At 44.1% G+C, this 10,779-nt stretch overlaps 1 protein-coding gene across 1 annotated transcript in view; it reads left to right on the top strand.

The window, feature by feature from the left end:
- Positions 1 to 7,812: 7,812 nt before the first annotated feature.
- The window catches only part of LOC134840763 (glycogen phosphorylase-like), a 428,033-nt gene continuing 425,066 nt past the window's right edge, over positions 7,813 to 10,779 (top strand). Inside the window, exon 1 of the mRNA XM_063856790.1 lies at positions 7,813 to 7,825. The gene's annotated coding sequence lies outside the window, so the exon portion shown is untranslated. The remainder of the gene's footprint in view (positions 7,826 to 10,779) is intronic.

Raw genomic sequence — 10,779 nt, 5'->3', positions numbered from 1 at the left:
CTTTCGGAAGGGAAATATGATGTGATCATATCAGCCACGAATTGCATGATAGAGATGGAGAACCTGAGGCCACTTAAGGCTGAACTGCCTGCAGTGTGGTCAGATATCTCAAACGCGATGAGAGGACTCAAGGACCATGCGCTACACATGTTAGTGTTGGACGAGGTGCTGGGGTTGGAACTGTCCAATTTCAGTCGACAACTCAAACTGAAACCGGGAATAGATGACGACCATCGAGTGATCGCGGCAATGTCCAACGACCAATGGTTCCGAGCAATGGAAGTGGCAGGTGAAGACACAAGAAGGAAAAATTCACTAGAGACGAGAGCTCATCTGGAGGCGATGGTTCTGAGAACCAAGCCCGAAGCCAACCAGTGGCTACACCTGAACCCTAGAGTAGCGGCATTGGGTGCAGATGCTTTTAAGCAAGGCCCCGTGATGATACATGCCTGCCTGTTGAAGGAGGTGCACCTGGCGGAAAATGCTGGAGAAAAGACCGCTGAATTTGTGAACAGAATGTGTCAGATTACTCTGGAAATCTTCTGGACCCGGGAAGTGAACGGACAGGAGGGCTTTGAAAGGACAGACAGCATGCTGGAAGGGTTGGGAGCCGGATGGACCGCGTCCTTCTTGGCAAAAGTTTACCCGAAAGTCTCGCACTACTTGATAAAAGATTTCCTCCAAGCAGTAGTGGAAGTGTCGATAGTGGAACTAATAGCCTTGTTCGTGACATTCGGAGCGGAGAACTTCGTGAAAGGACCGGCGATACTGCTCACCGATGGAATCCAGAACCTGCGGCTAGACGGAATTCTGACATTGATTGCAATTACCCACGGAAACTTGGGAGGACTGATGAAACTGGCACGTTGTCCAGAGCTGATGAGAGAGAGAGAGTGAGGAACTTGGATATGAAGAAATCCACGGACTCGTGGAACAAGATAAGAGACCTGAGACACACTCTTATCCAGTATCTCTTACAACAAAATCGCTTTGGAACGGGAGAAGACGAGACGATTGAAAGAGAGGAAGATGTTAGACGACATGTTGGAGGCATGCCCCTGTTAACCGATCTGAGCTTGGCTATGAGAACCGATCCCTTGGCGCTGATCAGAGGAGTCACGGAGTTCGTGACAGTGATCTATGGACCAGCAGTCACATTTGCGTTCCCTGACCTTAAAGTGGAGGCATATAGGAGGTCGGTGCTGCACCTGAACCTCATATTGGCAGTGGACGGTAGTACACTGAACTGGTGTGAGCAGCACACATTGCGTGAGCTCATGAGTGAAGATATCAGAGCCACAGATGACAGTCTTCAATTTTGACGATCACTTCCGTGATCGCATGGGAGAAGTAGAAAGAGCACACATCGAAGTGTTTCCGAAGCTTTGGAATCTGAGACCCTATGATAAAACGAATGATGAGATAACCAGAGTGCCTCGTCTCACTGCAGCATATCATAAGGTGAGAGAAGAGACGAAAGACTGGGGTGATTACGAGAAGCTGCCGGAGGCAATCCCTGAATTCCCTCTGATAAGAAGGATGTTGCTCGGAGCAGTCTCCGTGGTACAAACTCCTAGGTTGAGAGCATTCGAAACCAATGAAAGGAGAGTAGGGAATTTCGTGGGAACGATGGATCCATACTTTGTAGGGAGAAATGCCACCGTGTTACAGTACACACGATTTGCATATACGGATCAAGCAACGAGAAGGCGAATAAGCAACGCCGCGACTCCTAAGCCTGGAAGATTTGATGAGGAATGGAAGCGATTAGGCTTAGCTCCGATGAGGATGAGAGGCAGGACCGAACTGCCTGAAGCCTCATCAATCCTGACCAGTGTAAAACAGGAGATGAAAGTGGGAGGAATACTGCAGACGAGAACCTTCCTAGCACCCTTCGGCTGCGAAGAAATCAAAGTGGTCCATGGAGAAGAGGAAGATAAATCGGCCGGTACTTTGCTCATACCGAGATTCCAGGAAGAAGCCGACAATGACGAACAAGGACTATCGAGCTCGAACAAGGATAAGTCAGAAGGAGATGACGGACAGGGTGGAAGCCGTCAAACCGAAGAACCCATGCAACAAGATCAAGCTGGTGGGGAAGACGACAGGGCATCGACAGGAGGAACATCCAGCCTGGATTTCAATATCTTCAGTGATCTTGAGAATAATGCAGACACGTTGGAAACGACTGAGCCAGCGGATGAAGGCATCTCGACACTGGAGCCTCCGTCAGCCTTTATGGAAATGAAACGGAATTTGCCGGAGAGCAGCTCTCCTGGCAATTCAAGAAATAACGACCAGAGAATCCTCATGGAATCACCTCGGAGGAGAAGAATAGAGGCCTCAGCCAGAGAACCTTTCTTGGGAACGCTGCCCGAAGAAGAATGGGAAGTACACGAGAGTAGGATGCAAACTGGACAGAGTGGCGTTTATGGAAGAGGTCTGGACCGTAGTTCAGAGCTATGGGACCCAGTCAATTCTGAAAACGGGTCTCAACCAACCCTTGATGAGAGAAGTACTTGACAAGCTTGATGAGTGTGAAGGGAGACTGAGTGAGTTGTTGATCGACTCAGCCACTGATGAAAGTGAAGCGAATTCTCCCATAAAGATGACACCGCAGGACGATGAAGGAGAGGTGGTGTATCTGTCAAGAACCAGGAGAGGGACGATGCGATCAAAATTGGTGATTGATAAAATCAATGCGATGAAGATGAAGTTAGGCAGCAGAGTGATGCCGAGGAGAGTTGGAAAGACGAAGGTGGATTCAGAAATATCAATGAAATCTATTAACTCAGCGAAAAGGAAACGAGTCGAGGAGGTCATGGATTTGGGGCAAGGTGATTATCAACTGTCTGGCACAGATAAAAATTTTAGCTGATATAGCGATGGTGCCACCCATTCTCATGGCGGGGATAAAGTCAACAGGTTATAAATCCAAAAGGAGTGACCGCATTCTGACTGGAGCAACCTTAGAAATGGAAATACTCAGCCAATGTGGAGAGAGCACAATGAAAGACTTCAAGCCATCTCCCATGAATCATGGAAAGGGAAGTGTTGCAGGACAACTAACACCAGTGGAATATAACTGACTAAGAGTGTCGGAGACTGTGTCGATAGATGAACCCACCGGTGGATACATGGAGATGTTAGAATACCGAAACTCGGCTAGAGGGTATGTAATGGCCCTGGAAGACGAAAAAGCCATGGAGGGTTATCTGGAAACGATGTAGCAAGGCACCAACCTCAAGCAGAAGGCGTACGGGACTTTAGCGTCGTCTGACATACAAGCAGAAACGATAGAGCAGTTGGTGAGCCTTCCATGGAAAGCAGTAGTATTGAGGTATTTCGAAGAAGAAATGAGGACTACGCCGAAAATACATGCTCTCGTGGCAGTGCCTTACGTAAGAACAGAGTTACAACACAGGTTCGCCTGGTGCATGATGGGACTGACTCGCGAAGAATATGATTCAGAAGAAAGGAAGAGATCAAAAGAGGAGAAGGTTTTCCTTATGACGAACCTGAGGGATCTGATAGTCCAGGAGGGAGCAGCAGTAGCGTGTGCGAAGCGGAGAGACGCTCTCTGTTTCATTCGATTCCTGATAGAGCAGATTTCAGTACCTGCACTAAACACCTGTGTTAAAATGTTGAGGGAATGCGATGAGCGAGCAAAAGCCTTATTCTTACTAGCACTGCTGGATATGCAGCAAAGTAAACCAATGAGGGTGAACATGAAAGAACCCGAAGAATTAGAACCCATGAAAAAGATAGACGAAATCAGGAGATTCTCAAACAAGGAGCTGAGACTCACTAAAGAATCTATGGGAGCATTGCCGAGATCCAGTGAATACTGTGGACCGATCAAGAAGAAATCGTATAGCTACGTATCCGGGATCATAGGGATAGCGTACAATCCTTTCCTGATGGAAGACATACGCGATTGCTTCTTCGATTATGAGCAGGCGGTGTTGCTAAGATTCTGGACGTCCAGAATTGTAACGATTATGAGCATTAACAATCCACAGGTCAAATTGGGACTGGTCTTGGAAGAAGAGGTGACTGCACCTTCAGTACCAAAATCCGACAGAAGAGTGGAGTTTGGGTTGGGATTCTCAGATGAATTACTGAGAACGAGCTTGATGACAGTGTGGGAAATGATGAGGCCATCATGGTGTCCTAGTCCCAACGCTGACTCGATATTACGGGCGACACAAGACGTACAGAGGGAACTGAATGCAGACTGTAACCTGCGTGACCTCAACATCATATATAATGTGATGATAACGGCCTCTAAGAGCAGCGGAGAAGATAAAGTGGAGTTGCCTGGCTGGGGACCAGAAGACTGGGTCAAATCTGGTAGCTGTCTGGCGGAAGTCTGTGGACTGGAGGGTCACGTTTGTGGAGGTATGGACTGTGTGAAGACCCTGGAAAAACAACACAAGCAATTGACGGTATTGTTTGGAAACGTAGTGATGAAAGCAAGAACAGAAACGGAACTGATAGCAGATTGCCATGGAGGAACCGATGTGAATCTAGTGACTGCACTAGGATTCTACAACATGTTTGGTTCTTTAGAGTCACTATTGAATCTAGAACAGAAACATGAGATGGTCACAGCCATCAGTGTAGAAGTATTCCCAGGAGATACATAGGAAATACATAGGAAAATGGAGGGAAGCAATCGAGACGGAAATGAACATTAGACACAGTGAGACTTATTGTAGACCATCAGGAGCACGATATTTGGTGGGTTCAACATTGGCTCCAATGTGCAAGAGCAGATACCCTGTACATTTCGTAGCTGTGGACGTGAAGAGTACAAGAACGATTGTGGATCAAGCCTTCTCAGTGCCGAAGTGTGTGAGACTGGCGAGAATGTCCGAGAAGTCATACGAGTTGCTATGTAAGATGTTCTCAGCAGTTCCAGAGAGAACCAAAGAAGAATTGGAGTCAATATTAGGAAAGAAGTTCATGGGATATGTGAGCGGGAACTTCAGTGACTTCGAGAGACAGAAACAGAGAGGATCAACTGTCACAGATTACAATACAGTAGATGAGAATGATGAAGTCCACCGAGTGATGATGAAAATGGAACCATTGCTGGAAGCTTCGGGAAAACGTAATTGGAGGAGCATCATGTTGACGCATGACGAGTTTCCTTGCCACTGCTTGCTGCAGACCTGGTGGTATCCCAAGCGTAGTAATCTGATGTTGATCTGGGACTCTGGAGAGCTGCTCTCCATGGGTTTACAAGATTCATCACAGCCCATAACAATAGTGATAGTGGGAGTTATGATGGCGATACGATGGCTGGAAGCTCATGTGAGATAAAATAACAGACAGGAGGCACCGACGAGAGAACAGTTGCGGAGATTAGATTGTCTGAAAGATTTAGATCTTTTTGAGACAATGTGCAAAGTTCTAAACATTCCGATGGAAGTGAAGAAGATATGGGCGAGGAAACGATTGATGCCATGGTTCAGAGCTAACGTGACTGCATGGTTGTATGAATATGCGAAAAAGCATATGTCGAAGCATGGCAGAGTGTACAGTGAATATCAGCTGGACATTGGAGCAGGAGCTTTTAAGTGCAGTGACCACCGCTGTGAAAAGAATTTCCAGGACGAGTGAACGTAGTGGAAAGGAGAAGGCAGAGATGTTAAAGGAGGATTTGGAGAGAAACGTGACGTTGTGTCTCCACAACAGCTTCTGCAGGAACAGAGAATCTAACGTGGATACCCTACCTTGCTGCAAACAGAGGGTAGAAGAGCATAAGTGTTGGAGGACGGCTTCCAGCAGCGTCAGGATAGCTAACGACGTGTTACAAGATACGGAAACTGAGAGTGCAGAGTCAGTATCACAGGAGGAAGAAATGGAGCATTGACGGATGACTGAAAAGCAAGATGAAAAAAGAGATGAAATTAGAAGAATTTAGAAGCTTTAGAACTTCTAAACGACGAAAGAAGAAGAAAACAAAGGAGTGATGAAGAAAAAATTAAAACTCAGAATTGTTTTATGTGTGTGAAAAAACTCAAGTGAGAAACCAAGCAACCAACTTGTAATTGAAAACTAAAACATTTAGTTGAGTTTTGAAATTGTTGCATTTATAAATTTGCATTTTGATTTTAGTCGAGTGGCTTTAGAGACACTCACTTACTATTTATTTAGAAAGGCTTAGGTGAAGGAGTATATTTAAATATTCCAGCCTACATGACTGTTTTTAATCAGCTAGGAGAACTGATCACTTTGTGGTGACATGAAAGGCTTGGGTAATCTCTCGAAGAGGGAGATTGTTTCATTGTTCTTTCTAACCACAGAGTTTCTTAGTTTTATTATTCAGGACAATAACAAGCAAGGTTTCCGAAGGGAAGAAGCATAGTAGGATAATTTTAGCTTGTTGGTTGGCAGGACTGTCCTGCAGACCAACACCTTTTAAATCTAAGAGAAAAAGTTTTAATTGGGACATTGACGTTGGAAGTCAGAAAATATGTTTTATCTTAAGTCATATCCTCAATGTGCAGATTAATGAAAGAATTTGAAGGCTATAGTGATGTATTATGATGCCATTTATATTCTGCAGTGAGTCGATGTGACGTGGATAAAAGTAATTTCGTGCATTTTGTAAATTCTGTTCGATGACACTGTATCTATTTTACGAACAATGCGTGATTCAATGAGGACATTGACCGGACTGTCCGGGGAGTATGTGACATTCGACCAGAATGTGAAAAATGCAATCTCTGCGGAATTCGAAATTTTAGCAGCGAGCCTTCCGAATTAGTGATTTTAAAGGATTAACGACGTTATTTGAACGATGGGACAAAACGTGAAGGTTGAAGGATTCGGGAATTGCTAATTTTTAAATTTCGAAATGATTACGTAACATTTCTGAGAAACGTCAGAAACGGCCATTTTGGCAAAAAGGTCGAAGAAAAACAGAACAACATTAGCTGCGATCACGAGAAGTACGGAAATTGTGAGAAAAAACGACAACAAATCACGGAGTTAACAGAGAGCACTCCGAGTTGCAACTATTGTGTCGCTACAATAGTTGCAAGGCCGTTGCAGATAACGGTGAAGGGTGGAAGAAAGCCTTCCGGATTACAAAGAAGTCAAGTCTAACGTGCTTGATACAGTGGATTCAAGAATCCGGAAGGGTTTCGGAACTGAAACTTTTATCCCTTTATATAGACTTTTACCTTCTTGTCATGTCCTGATTTGAATTTAAATAACAACTGGATTCATTTTGATAGGGATGAGAAGCTAGGAGTTGGGGGAAAGGGTTGATCCATCTTCGATGCAGATGATGATTTTTATCTACTGAACAAAAACAATAGTAATATAATAAACAGTAGTAGCCCTGTTTTTAGGAGTGACCTCGTGGTCTGGGGATACTGAGACCTAGCCATGAGCTCACTATTTCTGCATGTAATTAAGTTAATTTGAGTGTTTTGACCGAAGCCGAAAGCAGTAACGTTTTTGTCGACCCCATGTTAGAAAGACCACCGAAAGTACTGGCTTGGAAGAGACGGTTAAAAGTATGTAAAGCTCTGTTTAGACGTTGGCCAGTCGTCTTAGGACTTAGTTTTATTTTCCGTCGATATGTATCTTCCGGGCGAATGTTACATAGCCGAAACCGAACTGCTGTAAAAATGAAATTTTGAGCATTAAAGTTGAGTTTCACAAACTATTTGTACTGCTGCTGGATGTAATGCGTAAATTTCAAAAACTAGTCAAACCCTTTAGTGGTTTCTTCTGAAATAAGGTATTTTTCTTATGCAGGGAAGAACCTACTTTACTTCTTTAAAAATGAACACTTATTAAATAGTTTCATGTTAAATGGCATCGGTCTTGTGTGGAGTATCTCCAATGGCAGATTTTTAGAGACAAGACCCTGTATGTTATGAAAGAGCACATCTTCAAAACATCCAAGACGAAACACTTATAGATTGCTGACTAACGGGCGAAGAGACTAGTGTTCCCGAACTTCAACATTCTGTCAATTCCTGGTGGTAGGATCTTTCACGTACAGAATCATTTACCAACGAAAGGTCAGTACGAAATAATATGTTTATTTATTGGCGGAAACGACACTTTCAACGGTACCCAACACTCCGCACGCCATCCTGAAGACATTGGAAAAGAGTTAGCAAAACTTGCTAAGCAACTATCCCATCTCTACGAGAGGGTATACGTGTTAGGCATCCCCCCACGAGTTGATAAATTGACCAACGACATAACAGATCGCTCGTCATCTCGAGGTAGACAAAATTATTCAGCGCGAGGCCACAGGAGATACTTGGGTCTATAGAATAATTAAACGGAAAATATACTGTGAAGCCGATATCGCAAACGACGACGTTCACATAACCGAAAAATCCCTCAGAAGTCTTCGAACAATCCTGAAAAACAACGTTTTGCGATCAAAGTGGTCTTTGGAAACATCCCGAGACAGGCACCCAGAAGTCTTTTTAAGTGAATTTATAGCTCTCGGAATCCCAATACGGGTTCCACTGTTAAAGACTTGCTACTTTTTCGATCTTTAAGTCATCTCAAGCTCTCGAAACTCCTAACGGGCTCCACAGCGAGAGGTGACTTCTCATCTAAATAGCGCTACTAGCTGCGTGCCAGTCGGTAATATCTGGAAGTTTGACCTTGAGGAATACGAAATACGTGGTTTTGGAATGAAGTTTATTTTTTCAAAAATTCGAGTGGAGCCTGTCATGCTCAGTTTTCTCGCGACAACTGAAAACATCAAATATAAAATCAGAACAACCGAATTACAATAGCGGGAAAGTTGCCAATTAAAGACAGTGGAAAATTGCTACTCGCAATTTCCGTCGTAGAAAACGAGAGTAGAGCTGTCCTATCTGATATAGGAGACAGAGAAGTCACAAGACCAAATCAAGATTCGACTGAACTAGAGTGAACCTTCAATGGAAAGGTAGACAACTGAAGTATCCCAATGGTTCAGACCCAAAACTGCAATCTCAAGCTAAAACTTATTTCATTCGATTGGAACTCATTGTTAGAAAACTTCTCGAGTTATATTCAATTATATTCATAGAATTATTAATTAGCTTAATTACTCTGTTTCTCAAGTGTGCTGCTATGTAAGTACCAAATTTAATTTTCCCGAGTGCACTTTGTGATAAGTATGTTGAGGTAAGGCCACTTTTAGTTTGATCCATATGAAATGGATCAAAGTTCCACTGTCCAATAAAAAGTAACTCAACGGATTGTTCCGACCCTGTTTTTAACGACCTTCGCGTATTTTGGGTATTTTGAGACCTAAGTATGGGGACGTTCTTATTTTCTAGAGTGGGGGGGAGTATTTTGGTAGTGGCATTTAAGCTGTAACGGGTTCTAGTCTCATGTCGCAAGTGAACCGAATTGGCTCCGACCGTTTTTGAGGTAGAAAAACACAAGAGATAGTGTTTCTGACTCTTGAGCCAATGGTTATAGGGCCTATTTTTCTTAAGCCTCATATGTGACCGAAGTAGGCGACTGTTACATAGTGTTTTTATGGCGCTCCTGGGTGTTTTACGACATCATGACTACGGAGTCGAACCCACTTGACACAGCTCCGGGCTACATGCCCATTCTAGACGGGCACGTAGACGGTTCAGCGGGAACGTGTAAATCTTCCGGTTGTACCTTGATAGCTTTTCAAGAAAACTTGAGAAAACTTTTCAAGAAAACTTCTAGACGGTTCAGCGGGAACGTGTAAATCTTCCGGTTGTACCTTGATAGCTTTTCAAGAAAACTTGAGAAAACTTCCTGGTACGCTCTCCGAACGAAGCTTAGCTAACCGAGTAAGGGGGGGTAACTAGGGAGACAAAAACACGAGCAAAAAGACAAAAAGCGAAACAAAAACAAGAAAAAAGAATAGAAAAAGGAACAAAAATCATAAAACAAAAAAGACAGTGACTTTGACACCAGATTAGTTGGATCAAACCTTTATATTAATTAAAAAGTATACCCATACTGTTTTACAAGACCGATCGTTTCGATCAACCTAGCAATCTAATCCAGCAACCTCAATAAGGTGCCCAAAGGGGGGGGGGCGTTGTTAAGGATTTTCAGATAGCTTGCTACTTGAGTGGACAACTAGGAGACTTGACTGGAAGAGGTGACCAGCCGAGTGGGAAAGTGGTTCACAAGGATTGAGCCGAACAACTAGGAGACTTGACTGGAAGAGGTGACCAGCCGAGTGGGAAAGTGGTTCACAAGGATTGAGCTGAACCGCTAGGAGACTTGACTGGAAGAGGTGACCAGCCAAGTGGGAAGGTGGTGCTGGTGTCAAGTGCAGTGCACGTCAAGGGGACAACCAGCACGGGACCGCTACAACAAGAGGAGGACGCACAGGGGTGTTCTCAAGTTGGACAAACGGGTATCGTTAAAATCCACCTGACTTCAAAGGAAATATGTGTAAAATTGGATAAGCGGAGCCCCATTGTTTTGAGGAAGTTTTCACTCAAGCAGGCCTGGAAACAGGTCTACGGTTTTTTCTCGAGAGGTTTGGCACCCGGCGCTTAAGGGAATTTTCGGCTTAAGAGGGGGGCTGAAGAGGGGGGAGGTTAGAAGGGGGGCTGGTTAGGTTAAAGGTTGGTGGTTGTAAAGTGTAAAAAGGGGGTTACATTAGAGTAACTAATCGATCGGCATCGTCGATTTAGTTACATTAGATTCTTACACGAGTCGGTTATAAGAAGCGGATATCCAAATTTAACATCGAATTAAGGTAGGTTCAATGGCCGGATCGGTAGGGGGGAACGGACATAG

Source organism: Symsagittifera roscoffensis, chromosome 2 (assembly GCF_963678635.1).
Source record: "Symsagittifera roscoffensis chromosome 2, txSymRosc1.1, whole genome shotgun sequence".
Classification (NCBI taxonomy): Eukaryota; Metazoa; Xenacoelomorpha; order Acoela; family Convolutidae; genus Symsagittifera; species Symsagittifera roscoffensis.
The sequence above is the reverse complement of the archived record's forward strand: the minus strand, read 5'-3'. Positions and strand labels throughout refer to the sequence as shown.